At 45.5% G+C, this 16,409-nt stretch overlaps 2 long non-coding RNA genes across 2 annotated transcripts; one reads left to right on the forward strand and one right to left on the reverse strand.

Annotated features, from left to right (window-relative positions):
* Nucleotides 1-4,177: 4,177 nt before the first annotated feature.
* Nucleotides 4,178-4,630, reverse strand: LOC144219556 (uncharacterized). The gene is made up of 2 exons (XR_013331448.1): nucleotides 4,569-4,630; nucleotides 4,178-4,480 (listed from the first exon to the last, which is right to left on the reverse strand). It is a non-coding gene; the product is annotated as an uncharacterized LOC144219556 (long non-coding RNA).
* A 148-nt stretch (nucleotides 4,631-4,778) lies between these two features.
* LOC144219558 (uncharacterized) lies at nucleotides 4,779-8,719 on the forward strand. Its single transcript, XR_013331449.1, has 3 exons — nucleotides 4,779-4,946; nucleotides 5,315-5,406; nucleotides 8,643-8,719. It is a non-coding gene; the product is annotated as an uncharacterized LOC144219558 (long non-coding RNA).
* Nucleotides 8,720-16,409: the final 7,690 nt, after the last annotated feature.

The following is a 16,409-nucleotide window of genomic DNA, read 5'->3' on the forward strand; positions in this document are numbered from 1 at the left end:
TGCATGAAAGAACCCTAGTTTAGGACCAGGGTTGGGAAGTTTGATCTGAAAAAGCATTTTGAGTAGATTGTATGGGAACCTTTAGTATTTCCTGAGCTTATGATCAGGACATAGGAATCAGTTTGTTTCTTGTCTCTGAGAACAACCTAGAGGCATCTCAGTGTAGATGGGGAGACAGCAAGGCTCTGGAGGCTGGTGGACCCCCAAAGTCGGCTCAGAAACTCAGATGGAGTTTGTATTTGGAATTCCTCTTATGTGGATCAGAGTCTCTTGGGGTTCCCGTCAGAGGTTTCTGGTCAGGTTTGGGGCAAGGGGACAATGGCAAAGAAATATCCCCTTTTCAGTAAGCATGTGGGGGTATGTGGTAGAGGGGATTTTTTTTTTCTTTTTCCCAACTTGTTCAAGAAAACAAAGGACTTGAAATGACAGCTCTCAGGCCAAACACAGTCACAGACATGTTTTGCTTGGCCCACACTGGGTTTTCAGAAAACTCTGAGCCAACATTAAAAAACCGGGTGATTTCACATAAATATCTGCATTTTGGAATGTCCTAACAATTCAGGAGGCCTAGGCATTCCAGTCCATACTCCAGTGTGGCAGCCGCCAGGGCCACCCCTTCGATATGAGGCCATTATTCTCCAGCCAGCCTTCTGGATTGCCATTTGTTCTCTTCTGGACTTTGGATTTTGCCACTCTTAAGATAAAGTCATCTTTTATTTCAGGAAGCAAGCATGGGAATTTGAAAATTAAAGCAATTGCTTCACAGCACAAATAAATTGTACAGCAGACCAAAGGCTGTAAACCTGAGAGGAATGCCTCACTGGAGTCTATGTGGGGATGGAAACAAATAATTCCCTGTTTTAGCTTGGGTTTCCTAGAAGCAGAGCCGAAGCCAAAGATTCTTGTGCAAGGGATCTGTTTGCTGGTTGTCTCAGGAGAGGGGGCTAGGGAAGCAGGCCCAGGGAAGGAACCTGGCCCCAGAGCACTCAGGAGCAGGATTGCACAGCAGCACGGGTCCGAGGCAGAGGGTGCCCTTTCCCACTCCCGTGTCGGTCACTAGGGAGATGGATGGTGGATGAACACCCAGGCGCAGCGGTTAGCGTTCAGGTTGAGAAGGCTGTAAGCTGTTATTGGATGCTGCTGGGGTGGGTGGGCATGCTGGCTTGATGAAAGGGATAGAAATTAATATATTTTCTACCACCAGTTATAGAATTCCTACTATAGGGGAATTAACAAATATAGGAAAGGTTAAGGAAAAATGATTACTTATCCCACAACTTAGAGATAATCATTGTTCCTTTTTATATACTGAATTATCCTTTCCTCTTTCCTTTAACTCTGCATGAAAGTTACTTGGGTCCTCATCAATTTGAACTGGGGGAATCCAGTACCCTTCTCAGTATTCCTGAGCATTCTGTGTGCACAGTGGAAAGCAGGGAGCTAAATGGCCAAAGGCCACCCTCCTCTGCTGGGCTCCGAAATCCATCATGGGGGTTGTGCTGAGGCTGAGGCGGCTTCCAGGACTCTGCAGGGCAGGCCTGTCTGGAGAGAGCCTGATAACTGACTGGCTTGAAGACGCCCCGAGGGCCTTGCCCAGTCTCTCTGGGAATGCTCCCATCCAGCTCTCCTTCCCTCTCTCCTTCTCCCTAACTCGACCATCTTGCCTCTGCTGGCTCTCCCAGACGCCTCCGGCTCAATTTTTTCTCTGGGCATTTCCTAACAAAATCCTTGCATGTTTCATCCTGTCTCGGCATCTGCTTCTCAGACCCACACCAACACAGGTACTTATGTCCTCTTAAGGGTAACTGCTGCTCCCTCCACAATTTGTGGTTGTCTCTGGCCATCTTGGTTTTGGCCCAGCTGGAGTATTCTGCAGGCATGGGCTGGAATGTCCAAAGGGAGGAAAGAAAGCAGAGAGAGAGGCCCCAAGGGTTAATTTGGCTGCTTGACAACTTTCCGGGGGCCTTCTTGTTTTTAGGATTCCTCTCTGAGGTGCTGCGTCCTGGCCTCACTTGGAAGCCCACCCAAGAGGCTAAGGAAGGGCAGGGCCAGGAAACAGAGGCTGCACCCCACAACCTGTCAGACTGGGGAGGCTCTAGCAGGTCTTGACCCTGACCCTGCTGATCTTACCTCTTCTATCATGCTTGAGCTCCTCGTTCTCCATCTTGTAAGTTAAGACTTGATGTCAAGGTCACTTTCTTATTCTCTGTACCCCATAGTGAGCTCCTCACCCAGCTTTCTGATTTTGGCATTAATGTTTTGGTTTCCTTTTAGAGTAGATGCTGTCCATGCCCCACCCACTTCCCCTTGACATCCATCTCCATGCACCAAGGCTGCACACAGTAGGCACCTATGAAAGCTTTTTCCAGTCATGGGAGATGCTCAGGGCCAACCAGAAGTGCTATGAAGTTGATGTCCCAGAAGTCAGACAAGGCATTGGATAAATGCCTTAGCTTCTGGCCTCTTGCTTGGGATAACTCAGAAGGTGCCCTACACTGCCCCCAGGGGTCCCCCAAGGATTGCCTTCTGGAGTAGCTGGCTCAGACAAACCTTTTACTGCCTCCCCTACTGATTCCCCACTTTCCTACCAGCATCTCTTGGAATTACCTCCCAAGTAAAACACTAGCACTGGAATCCTTCTCTTGAGGTCTGTTTCAGGACAGCAAAGCATGCTTTCTCCTCTTGCTCACTGCTACTCTGGGTGAGATCTTTGGATGAGTGAGAACCCTGAGGGACAGGGGTGAGAGAGGCATGTGAGGATCCGTGCTGTCTCGAAGGCCTGTGGTGTCATTGCTCAGAACACAGAAGAGGAACCCTCCTCTCTTAGAGGCCAAAGGGGCAGGAAGCTCAGCCTAAGGATCCAGATGCAGAGGTTGTAGAAAAGGACCTTGGATTGGACTTGGCCCATGGGATGATTTTGCTTGGCCTGTAATTTTTTTAACATGAATTAGTTGCCAAAACCAGAAGAGTTCACATAAAAGTCCACATTTGTGTCTTGTCTGGAAAAGTTGGGAGATGTAGCTGATGATGCTGGCCAGCATTTCCTCCTCATGTCAGTGAGCTGCCCTGAGTGGCTGCCGCCCCCTTCAGATGGGGCTTGTGTGTTCCAGGTTTCTACATCTACACTGGCCTGGTTTGGTTTGTTTCCCTGGCTTGATGGGATCCTGTGGCCATTTGGACTCATGGTCCAGTGCGGAGATTGCTGGGGCCCTAGACTTAGAGCAAAGGCATATGGCCCTGTGCTAAATCATATGGACAGAATGGCAATGTTGGGGCTGCTGAACTCTGGGCTTGCTATTAGGTGATACATGGACTATGATTATTTCAGGAGCCTAGTACCTTCTTAAGAGAACAAAGCTGAAAAGGCTGGCAGGCCCCTGAATATGAAGTTTCTAATCTAGTGTTTCTGAACCACCGGCCTTACTTGTTAAAAATACAAAGATATTTTAGGGCATCTGGATGGCTCAGTCAGTTAAGCCTCTGACTTTGGCTCAGGTCATGATCTCACCATTTGTGAGTTCGAGCCCCACATGAGGCTTGGCGCTGACAGTATAGAGCCTGCCTTGGGTTCTCTGTCTCCCCACCCCCCTCAAAAATATATAAATAAACATTTTTAAAAATACCAAGATTCTGGCCTCATCCCCAGGGATTTTGGTTTGACTGGTCTGGGATTGGCCCAGGGTACTAATATTTTTTAAGAGAGCTGGTGTGTGCCAGAGTAGGCTTGTACAGCTCAGGAGAGCCCATGGTGTGTGTATCTTTTGTTGAAATGGACTGTGGTAGAAATATTGACACCGAGGTGACCGGAGCTCACTCTGTGTCTCCAGGGAGTCTGTTGTTAGACATTAACCAGCACACCCCTGAAGAGCCCCATGTCATTCTAATGGGAACCGTGACATGAGCTGTGGACTTCGCAGGGATTAGTATTCCCAATGTAGGATTTGTTGCCCAGTTTGAAGCAAAAAATTCTACACATGGAGGTCCAATCTGGTGGGGACCTCATGGAATCTTTAATTCAACCTGAGAGTTGGAATTTCCGTTCTTCTGATCATTAACTGCGTGACCTTGGATAAAACGTCCTCACCCTCTGGGCCTCTGGCTTCCTGTAGATTCAGTAGGAATAGCACTGTCTACCTCTCAGGAGGGTTGTAAGAATGAATGAAATCCCACAAACCGGTCATTGCCACAGTGTCTGCCATAGAGTCACACGCCATAAATGCCATTTGTCTCTCCCTTTGTCTGAAAAGATACAAAGTACACAGTGTAGTTTCTAGGGCCTTCTTCAAGGAGCTGTGTCATGGCTGACCGCCGATCTGAGTGGGTATTGGAGAAGATCCACTTGGAGGCCATCTGGGAAGAGCCACAATGGACCGGTTCTTCTGTGGCTGGGCCTGGGCCTCGGGGGTGGTGGAGTTAATTTTTCAGGTGGAAATGACTCTTCCAACTATGACTGCTTTCTTTGATACAAGAGAATCAAGGGCTGTTGTCCATTGAAAGAAAAAAAAAGAGCTACATTAATTACAGTCTCACCCATGACAATTTACTCTGACTAAAATCTCGCCACTCACCATTTCATATGATCTCTTTTAACCTGAAAAGCAGCTTTTTTTTTTTGCTCCTTTTCTAACCCAGATCCAGTATTTAGCAGGGTAATGGGATTTATGATTTTGTTTACATCGGTCTCCGTGGCGATCCACCATAAAAGATCAGTTGCTTGGCAACTTGGCATTGTGGCGTTGCAATGGAGGGTGGAATTTTTTGTCCCTCTGAAGCGAGGGCTTAAGGAAGAATGAAAACTTCTGCTCATACTTCTCATGAATGCTTTTATTTTCAAGGTCAACCAAATGTTTTTTCAGGAAAGACTAATGCACTTTTCTTCAAGCGATACACCGTAAAATGTTTCTCCAAGATTATCCTGTCTCTGAGCTGAGGACAACCGGCTCTCGGTGCTTTTATTCTGTCCTTGCTGTTGCAAAATTAGGTTTAAGCAACTCTGGGACCATCATAATGGAGGGGGTCCTTCTCATTTACTGGCGTTTTCTACACTCATTAGCAAATGCTTTTTTTTTTTTTTAATGAGCTGCTATACACTCTGAATCACTTCTCCTCATAGAAACCAGTTTCGTTTGGTTTGCAGTTGGTTTACCACGATCCCTTTGATGATGGGGTCACTCTTAGCAGAGGCCTGGAGGGCACAAAACAGGACCCCAATTTCCCTCTGAGGTTCCTATTGACGATAGGCGTTTCTACGAATGATCAAAGCGCCTGTTTTAAAACATGCAAATGCCCTTGCCTGACCTCTTTCTCAACACAGGTACACACGAAGGGGAGAAGTTAACTCATACAGATGTGCATGGACACAGCCTGTGCTGGATCGTGGAGGCTGTTGTGGAAATCACAGTGAAGGTAACAGGAGCTAACTAAACACCTGCCACGTGCTTTACATATAGTACCTTGAATGATTCTTGCAATGACACTCAGCCACATGCAATCTGCTGGAGGACCAGCCACAGCTGTCTCAGCAAGGGAGACCACCCTTCAAGTCAATAGCTCCCTCACTGACTCATGTTTCCCCTGCTGCTGTCTCCTACCACTAATTTCTCCCTACCATTGTTCTCTCAAGCTCCTCATGGTGAGTGATGCCAGCCGCCCAGGTCACAGGCACATCCTCACCCTGTGTCCACTTTAACCTAAAGACTCCTCTGCATCTTTGTGAAGTGTGTTAATAATCTACTTGTTGTCACTGACAGAAAGTATGCCTCTAAAGCCCAGTATATGAGTGAGGAGCAGGGGGACATTTGAGGCAGAGAGAGGCTAAAGGCAGAGAGCCTGAGCCACTGATGCTTCAGGGAAGGGATCCAAACCTGTGATACCCAAGGCCATACGTCACTATAGTGTGGCTAGTTTGTGGGTGGTGGGTACTTCACCAGGCTTCCCTAGTGGTAGGTTGGGGTTCATTGAGGGTCCTGGTGCTTAGTAGGTGAATTCTCAGGCCTGCTGCGACCTTGAAGCACCTGTAACTCTGCCTGCAAAGTTCTCTCTGTCGAGGTCTGGAAAGTTCCTGGGTTGACTCCTAAACTGGATAACTTGAGACCCCCTGCAGATGCATCAGCTCATGATGTCATCAACAGAGTCATTTACTCTTCTCCGCTGCTGGTGTAAGGGGGCACCCTGTAAGGTAACTAGAATTAACTGCATTTTCCAGACATGGAAACGGGGGCTTCAGGAAGTTCAGTAAGGTGCCCAAGAACACACAGCCAGTAAGTAAATGGGCTGGGTGAAAACATCCACACCTAAATCCGCCAATTCTAAAATACATGTCCTTTTGGCTGTTCTGCGCTGCCTTTCATGGAAGGCCCAGCCCCTGGGAATCTTCTATAGTAGGACTGGGCCAGTGAGAGAGGACTCGTGTGGAGTGGCTGTGATGTCCCCAAGCCCACCTCCTCAGTCCACTTGGCAGAGAGGCTGTCTGGGTTTTCACAGGTGTGGAAGTGCTAGGGGACACTCTTGAGCCACAGTGGGTATGTCCTTTCATTGGGATTTAACTGGGACCCAATGTGGATTAAGTAATGCTGATGAAGCAGTGTTGATGTGGCCTGAGTGAGAAAGAAAGAGCAGGAACACAGTGAGTGGATGAGCTAATGCTGTGCAATCTCACTGTACTTGGCTCTGCTTCAGGAAGTCCAGGTGGCATCCATGTTGACATGGATGGATCCCCAGGTTGCTTTTCTGAGTGAAAAAGACAAATCATAGAAGGGTAACATACCATTTATGTAAAGACATATAATTCACACAAAAATACTATAAAGTTTCTGAAAGCATATATGTGCACACACATGCATATATACATGTATGTACACAGGTATCTAGAAGGAGTTACTCTTAACTCTGGCTATCTCAGGGGGTGGGATTGGAGTGGGGGATGGGAGAATTATCCAAATACTTTACTTTTTAAAAGTAAGTCGATTTGTGTGTTATTTTTGCAATTAAACACAAATTTAAAATGATGGTTAAAAGAGAGAAAGCAGCCCATTGTTATGACCACTGCTTAAGGGGTGCCATTTTGACAAAGCCACATTGACCACCCTCTGAACAACTGAGACACAGAGGATTCTTGCTGCAGTTCTGTAACTTCAGTTTTTGACTTTGAAGCAAAACAGGTAGAAACTCTGCCATGGTCCCATTGCTCTTAGGGTTTGCACCAGCAGCCGCCTTAGTAAAGGAGGGAAGTCCTTCCCCAGGGTTGGTGGCCCCTTGATTTCTCACAGGCTTTTTAATCCTTCCATTCCCTCCTTTTTAAGTGTCTTTGATCAGTTTTGCTACAGGAAGAACAAATGGTGAAGGCTTAAATGGTCTTCCTTTCCATACACATCTGTTTCACTAGGGAGTAAAGAGGGCATTCTGGGGGAAAGGATGAGCACAGTCTGGGACACTGGCAATCAGGTTGTATGCAAGTGTTCCCCTAGCTGGCATGCAAGTCTGGCTTTTCCTCAGGCCACAGGGAGAAAGGAGACTTGTGGTCTGTAAACCAGTCAGATTCATTTTAACAGAGAATTCTTTCTTAACTCATTAGCCATGGAATTAAACAGGTACTCTCTTTTCCCTTCCCCTTAATCTCTGATAATCCCAGATAATCTCCCTACTGAAGATGACAGTCCTCAATGGGGTTGACTCATACATCACCAAGGTTTGGGCAGCCAGATGCCTGAAGTACAAGCTGTCTCACTCTGGGGCTAACTCCAGTGTCTGGGTGAGACTCTGGAGTTGGCAAGTTGACCTGGTGTTAGAGTACAATTTTCACCTCTCCCTTGACCTTGTAATAGAGCTCCAGTCTTCATAATGCAAGAGTCCAAACCACACAACCTAACAGATGGTGCTGGAGCCTGGATCTCATGTAACTTTCCTTCCTTCCTTCCTTCCTTCCTTCCTTCCTTCCTTCCTTCCTTCCTTCCTTCCATCCTTCCTTCCTACTGGAATGGCAAGACCAGCCAGACTTTCTTGTTGGGCATTGAAGCCACATAATGCAGCAAAAGATTTGGTGAAAAATGGACATGACTGGTGAGTTTGAGGAGGATTTGGAAGACCAAAGAGATGGTTCAACTGAAAATAAACTACACTTTATTTTGACATAATCAATGACAAGCCAGTCATGCCTGAGAACAATCTTTATTTCTTGTTGCCAACATACAGAAATTGTTTTCCTTGATGAGACAGTCTGGTATAGGGAAAAAAAATATGGATTCTGGGGGTAGGAAAACCTGAGTTTGAATCCCACTTCTGCTGCTTATTAATGGTGTGATCTTGGACAAAACATTCATCTCTCTGAGCCTCAGTTTCCTCACCAGGAAAATCAGTCTTATAATGGCCATCTTACATGGCTGTAAATCTTAAAGAGACTATATGTTTAATCTTCCTGGCACATACTAGGTGCTCAATAAATGGTAGCTACTATTATCATATTTGTGCTGCATTAGTCAGGAAACATAGTTACAGTGACATCAACCTAATCACAATAAGACATAAGCAAAAGGGACTTTATTGGTTTATCTAACTGTAAAGTCTAGAATTTTAGGCATAACTTAATCTAGGTGCTCAAACTGATTTTCATGAGGAATCAGTCTTTCTTTGTCTCCATCTCTTAGGCTGCTTCCCTTTGAGCTGGCTTCATTCAAGTGACAGCAAAGATGGACATCAGTAGATACAGATTTATATTCTAACAGTTGAGTAACCTTGGGAGAAAAGAGCGTTTTCCAATTGTTTAGCATATTTTCATATTATTCTAATGTGAATGATTTAAGTATATCATCTTCCTATACCGCTATGCCAATTATTGTGTCCAGAAGATTTGAATGTGTTTGTCATGCTGTGGTCGTGGGTCTGACCTTGCATCCAGGGACTGGTAAACTCACATGAGCCAGAAGGAGGGTTCTGGTTGGGGGGATAATCCTAAGGAAAACTGGGTTGGGTGCCATTATCAGAAGAAGGGATAATAGATATTGGGCAGGCACAAACAAAAGGCTCCTATTACAAGGGCATGATTTCAATGGATTCTCTAATTACGTTATTGACAGCCTTGGAAGATTAATGTTCCACAGAGGGTTGCCATTAATTGCTGTTTGTAAGTCTTCTGATTCTCTAGTTTTCAGAAATGCAAATGAGTGAACAAATTAACAAGTACTTCTTAACGGATATTTAAGATTGTAATTTGAAAGTGTCCAGCACCCTAAATTCCCATGCAAATGACCATGCTGGAGTTTTATTTTGCTTTGTTTTGTTTTTAAGTAAGTTCTATGCCCAATGTGGGACTTAAACTCGTGACCCCAAGGTCAAGTGTTGTATGGGCTACCAACTAAGCCAGTCAGGTACCCACATGCTGGAGTTTAAAAATCAATTGGAATGGACTTCTAGAAAATGTTTTTCAGCTCTTACCATCAATGTGGAGGGAACTTAGATACCCCAGACCCCCAATCTGTTTTAGGCATATTTCCCTGGGACATACGCCCATTCCTTCTGTATTAATTGAGCACCTTTGAAAATGGAAGTTCTTAACATGCTTGAAGGTTCTCTTGCCATCATAGAACACTGGGTTTGATTTGCTCCACTTCCACAGTGATTGAATAGCATACCTCAATGACATAGAGACACAAACACTTACCCAAAGTCACAATAAGTGCACAAATGACTGATGCAAGACAGAATGTGAACGCTACTGAAAATATATAAAAGGCTATGGGGGATTCAGAAAAGGATAAATGCTTTGGAAGCCTAAAACCACTTCATGAAGGATAACAAATTGAGATGGACTTTGAAGGGTGTGGTCATGTTGGTGGAAGCTCTTCTTGGCATAAGGAACCTGGCCGGATGTCATGAAGGGTTGTTTCTTGTTGGTTTCTGCCTATAAATAGTGATGCTATCAACTAGAAATGCCTGGGAGTGCTGGAGGGTACATAGCATGCCCGTGGGACAGTGAGGTGTGGGTTGGAGTGGGGGAGGGAGAGAGAGAGAGAGCAAGCAGACCTGTCATTATTGGGGCTGAGGGTTTTGCACCTAGGATTTTGCAGGTTCATTGGTGAACTTAAAACACAAGAGTGGAATTAAGGCATGGGGAAGGGAGGAGTGGGGTCACTCAAGTGGTCTCCTATTCGGTCATTCAGGGCTTTCTAAAAAGGGAACCTCACAGGTATGGGGGGGTCTGGCTCTTTATCTGCTTGTTTCGATAGTAGCTGTGTCACACAGCTGGAAATACATTTATTTGAGATGTTGTCTTTGAAATGGGTACCTTCGCAATCAAAGCTTAATGTCAGCTCCTTACACTCCAAGGGTTCAAGCCTCCAGAGGATTTCTTCAACACAGCCCAAAATAAGAACAACTGGATTTCAAAGAGTGCTGCTGTTGAGCTCACAAGATGCCCTCACAAGCATTTTCTATGGATCTGAGAGCAAAGTCTTCCAACCAGTAGACATATTCTCTCTGCTGGGGTTGTGGTGCAGAGGTGTGACCTGCATTGTAATGAATACATTTCTCTGCCCCTAGAACTGGCCTTCCTGCTCTCCAACCTTTCCTTGAGCTCTATGTATAGGCTTTGCAGCTTGATCTGGGAGTCAGATCTCACTGCTACAGGTTTCAGAGCCTCAGCAAGTTTCAGAGCCTCAGCACTGCTAGCACATCAACATTATATATAAATGGATTAGAATTCATTAGTAAAGGCAGAAAAGACTAGACTCTCTCCTCCAAGTGGATGGGAACCCAGTGTCCAGCAAGGCTCAACCTGAGAGATGACTCTCTCAGAATCATACAGACAGGAATTTTCAACAGCCACTTAATTGCTTCCTTCACCCCATATTTTTATCATGGCCTGTTAATTTATGCTCTGGAAAGCCTTTTAAAGATTAAAACACTTTTTTTTTTCTTTTGAATTTTACTTGGCTCCTGTTCTGCCTTATAATTTAGTTGAAAGGCAGGCCAGAGAGCAGGCTGTTTTGGAGGTCTAAGATTGGAACCGGGGTTCTGGGCTGCTGGATTTTAATTTACACCGCAGCATGGCTGCGCATTTCTGTCTTTGCTCAGCTTACTTTTGCTTTTTTAATGGTCACCTCTCCATTCCTGAAAAGAGCCCTTATTCTGGAAACAAACTCACACAACAGGGGCACCTTCTTGCTCTTGGATACCTCTTTCAAAGGCACTGAGTTTGGTCCACATCTCTTGGATGCTACAAAGATGAGTTCCAGGAGAGAAAAAAAAAATCCCCGCCAGGTCAGTGGGTGATTCAGGGCCCATCAGAGTCTTCCCCAGGAATCATGTCCTGACATTGGCTGTTGGCAAGTATCTTCTCTTTCCTCCTTCACTGGCCAGGCTTTGGCTCTGGGAGGTGCTTCCCCTGATAGTGTTTACGTGAGGGAGAGATACTCACGGGGCAGGGGAAGTGTTTCTTGCTCACTATCCAGAAGGGAGCAGTGGAAGCTGTCTGGCATCTCATATAGTGCCTGAATTCATGGACCCTGTTGCCACCCAAAAAGGGAAGAACTGGTTTTGGAATCGACATTGTTGGCATGCCATTTGTGACTGTGCCAACCTAAACACTTTTCATATAGAAACCCAAAACATTCTACCCGTGAAAGCCACCAATCTAAATAAGGATTAGAGACCTCCTGATATTTGGAGATGTTTAAAAAGAGAAGTGAAAGCAATGTGCTCAATGGGTGTTGGCCCCCGAAAGCTGTAGCCACAATAAGGTGCCAGGGTGACAGGATTACACCAGGAAGAGGAAAACATCTGTACCTACAGCTTGGATGGGAAAACTGTCAAAGGCAAAGAGGAAGTCTGTGATTGGAGGAGTCTTAGCCAAGTGGGGAGTCTGAAATAAATAGCTTTGCTTGGCGGTTCTTTATATCTCCTGTTGGCAGAGTTTGGGAGTGGGGTGAGTGAGCTTGGCTGTGTGAGGAAGGGAAATCACCACAGATCACTCTTGGCTGCTTTGTCAGTGGCCACCTGTGAGTGGAGGGTCTTCCCTGGGAGAGGTTCCCTTTGATCCACTAGGAAATTTCTGCAAGAGTTGTTATAAGGAAAGATTATCAAGAAGGAAATCAAGAATACAGGATGTCAGGTTTTCCTTTGGCTTTCTGTGTGTGTGTGTGTGTGTGTGTGTGTGTGTGTGTGTGTGAGAGAGAGAGAGAGAGAGAGAGAGAGCAAGAGAGGAAGAGAGATGCATAGTTTCCTCTTCAGCTAGTGAACAACTGTGATGGCTTTTCCCTGCCTTGCTCATGGGGACACACACTGAGATCACAAAGTGTCAGGCAGCTTACTAAAGTCTTTGGTGAGCTTCTGGGGTAAACTGTACTCTGGATTCAAAGTCGAGAAAGCACACCTTGCAGGCACAGAGAGCAAAGTGAACTTATCACTTTCAACAGCGGGGAAAACAGTTCAGATCCTTTCCTAGACCTCATTGCATTTGATTCCGTGATACCTCCCAGGGTGGACAAAGCAGGCATTCTCCCATAGATGGGAAGACCAAGGTGCAGAGAGTTTGGGTCTCCAGCCAAGGGTCTGCCTACCCCTTGGCAGAATCCTGTTCTCACCTCCTTTATAGCTTATGAGCTCATGAAATAGCTTTGCTGGGGAATTGGTTACTTGAAAGGTGGCATCCGGATAGCAGTTGTGATTCCAGTGGCCCGTCCTTAAGGCATCGAACTGACTTGTCCATCTCTCAGGGAAGGGTAAGCTCAACAAACACAGAGCTTTGGCTTAAGGTGTGCTGGCTTTAAGGGAACAAACTCCAAACCTATAACTCTCACTGGCGTCAGGCAGTCTTTCTCAGCTCTCCTGCCACATGACTCCTTACTCAGCCCTGATATCTTGGGGTCTGGAAGGAGTAGAGCCCAAGGCAGACAAGAACTCTCTGTCCGAATGGAAAAGTATACAGGATTAAAAAATATTTTTAATCTATTTTTGAGAGAAAGTGAGCGGGGGAGGGGCAGAAAGAGAGGGGGACAAAGGATCCGAAGTGGGCTCTGTGTTGACAGCAGGAAGTCTGAGGCAGGGATCCAACTCGTGAACCCATGACCTGAAATCATAACCTGAGCCGAAGTCAGATGCTTAACTGCTTAACTGACTGAGCCACCCAGGTGCCCCGATTTTTAAGTAAAAGTGTGGAGTGTCACATGGTGGTAGGTGCTATGAAGAAGAATAAGAACAGGGAAGAGGGAGGAGGGACAGGCAGAGCAGAAGTTGCATTTCAGAGCAGTGTGGCCAGAGAGGTACTGCCAAAGGGGTGCCATGTGGTAAAGATGTGAAGACGGTGAGGGACGAACTGGGCAGGTACCTGGGATAGAACATTCCAGGCAGGGGGACGTCACATTGCTGGGACTGTGGGGGGAGGCTGTGGAGGCAGAGTGGGGCAGTGATGCCCATTGTTCAGGGCACAGGGGCCATCTGAGAGGAGTCTGGTTTTTCCTCTCAGTGGAATGGGAAGCTGTTATGGGTTTGACCGGTGGAGTCCTATGCTCTATAATCACTGGTTGGTAATGAGAAAAGACACAGGAGAGGCAAGGACAGAAACAGGGAGACAGTCTGGGAGCCACGGCACTAATCAAAGGAGAGATCACAGTGACTGGGTTCTGAGAGACTTGATGGGTTTTGTGTAGGGTGTGAGGGAAAGCAGAAGTCAAGAAGAACCTAAAATCTCTCCAGAGAATAGAAAGATGAAGTTGCCATGAACTAAGCCTGTGGAGGGACAGGGTATTTTTGGGACACGTCCCCTTTTGGACGTGTTAAGTGTGAGAAACCATTTAAACACCCACGTAGGAATGTTGAAAGGGGCCAGTGGATGCACACGACTGGAGATTAGGGGCAAGGCTCAAGCTGGAGATGCACGAGGGCTGGCCTGCAGCATATGGATGTCATTAAGAGAAGAGCTGTGCACCATCAGCACTGAGAAGTCACAGAGAAGAGGGGGACCTTGGCGAACATTTTCTATTTTGGAAATGAGTTTGTGGAGAGAGAGCTACAGCTGAAGTGGCTACTGACTTTACTTCCAATCACCTGCCTGTAGATGAGGTTCCTTTTTAGCCTGGGACTTTGCAGGTGACACAGGCCTGTGCCTTTTCATTCTGTTGTGGCAGCATGGATCTGGTGCTTTGAAGAGCCAGAGAAGGACTCTGAGCACCTGAGACCTGTGCAGAGCATCTCAGGGAGGGGCAGATAAGGCATGCAGCCAGGTGGGGGGTTGACCCTCTGCTCCCCTTAACCTGCTGGCAGAGCACCCTCCAGCAGCACCTTGAACTCTCCAAGCCGGAGTTCCTCATCTGTAACATAGAGACAATAATGGTATGTGAGTCATAGGATTATTTCAAGGAGTAAATAATGATGATGGTTAAAAGCACTTAGCTGAGTGTCTGAACATGGTAAGCTTCAATAAGCATTAGCTATTATTGTTTTTATGTAGTAGTACCTTTTTTTAAGAGTACTTTGAGATTTGAAGTGAAAATTGGCAAAGAAAAAAGTACCATTGACTCTCAGGAGTTCGACATAAATTTAAATTTAAATTGGACCATATTTTACTAACTCTTAAAGACTAAAGCTCTTGAGTGTGGAGCCTGCTTAATATTCTCTCTCTCTCTTTCTCTCTCTCTCCCCCCCTCCCCGCACCCCCTCTCATGGGCGTGCGTGCTCTATCTCTCTCTCTCTCTCAAAAAATAAAATAAAATAAGACAAAATAAAATAAAATAAAATAAAATCTGTGTAAACTAAAGGGGGAAATTCTGGGTGCTCCAATATTTTTCCAGTATTTACTCCAGCTAAATAAAATTCTATTTGATAAACATTTCACAGTGCTTACTTTATCTAAGGAGACACTGAGATTTTGAGAGTTAAGTAATAAAAATCATCATTTTCCTTTTCTAATGTGACTGAGTCTAGGTATGTCTTGGTTCTCACTGCCTCTGAGTCATTGGCTTCTTTCTACTCTCCTTACATTTCCCTCCTGCTATTACAAAACTGTGAGCTTCTTGGGAGCATAGTCATCTATATCAGGTAGATGTCAGGTGTCACTCACCTATGACCTTCAGTGCATAGTGAGAACTCAGGACGTGTCTGTTGAAAAAAAAAAAAGTTATTGGTGACTGACTGAGTAACTGATTGATGGAGAGAATGAATGAATGAATAAATGAAGCACAGTTCTTTCCATTAAGCTCTCGATGAGATGGAGAAGAAAGGTATTCACATAGATCAATTAAAATATAGTGTGTGATTATTAGGGCAAACAATGTGTATAGGAAGGAGTTTCAAACTGCAAATCCAAAGGCTTCCCAGGGTGCACGTGGGCTGAGCTGGTTTTAAAGGAATCAAATTCCACATTGGCTGAAAAATGGCTGCAATGGAGTAGGCCTTTCACCTTCCTCAACTACCAATTCACCTGACTGGAGAAAGGTCTGGGCTCTCACTCATTATGAGTCTCTCCATGGGGTCTTGCACAAGGGTATAAAAGTCTTTGGGGCAGTAAAATTATGATTCAACATATTGGTGTTGGCAAACCTTTCGTAACTGGACACCACTGACCTATAGAGAACCTAGTGTCTTCCTGTTATAAACTGAGTTCTCCAGAAGCAGAAGCTGAAACAGAGTTTGGGATGCCAGATACTTATAGGGATCAATACCTGCCAAGGGACAGAGGAAGAAGCCAGATTGGGCAGAAGTCACAGTGAGATGCAGGCCTGACAAAGACTTGGCAACTGTTGAGGAGCTCTGGAGCAAGCCCTGGCCACCAGATGGGTCCTCACTGGGCAGGAAAGGCCCACAAGGCTGGCTTTCTTGAAGCTGAGGCCAGCCCTGAGGGAGATGTCCATTGCAGGCCAGCTGCTGGCTCACTTCCCATAGTTGGGCAGCCAGGGTTCCTTGGAGGGGATCTTCATGGTGCATCGTTATGTCAACCACGCTTTTGCCATGTCATATGCAGTTCTGCTAAGGGTGAAATGTGGTGCTCAGAAAGGAAGTGTTTGGGCCTGTGAATTTAGATGTTTTGTAAAGTGAGGCAGCAGGAGTGATGAGGATTTCTGCTCAACAACATCTGCTCTTCCATCCTCAAAATAACATCAAAAGATATATACCTCCTAAAGAAATATTCTCAAACATGAAGTAAAGGAGGGCACCAATAAGCAATAGCAAAGGCATATGTCATCAGGATAATTCATGACATGCTCTGACTTATCAATTTCTAAGACAGAAAACTGGTCTACCATTTATTTGTCTATATATTGATCTTTTGTTTCAGAATTCAAAATCAGAAGTAAGTTTGTTGGCTAGGGATGCATATTAACCCATGTATTTGAAACTGAAATCAGTATTTTTGTAACTGAAACTAAATCTGGTTTGGTTTCTTGGCTTGACAATGTGGACTACTTTGCCAGACAGGTTAT

The sequence above is a fragment of the Crocuta crocuta genome, unplaced genomic scaffold (genome assembly GCF_008692635.1).
Source record: "Crocuta crocuta isolate KB4526 unplaced genomic scaffold, BGI_CrCroc_1.0 scaffold99, whole genome shotgun sequence".
Classification (NCBI taxonomy): domain Eukaryota; kingdom Metazoa; phylum Chordata; class Mammalia; order Carnivora; family Hyaenidae; genus Crocuta; species Crocuta crocuta.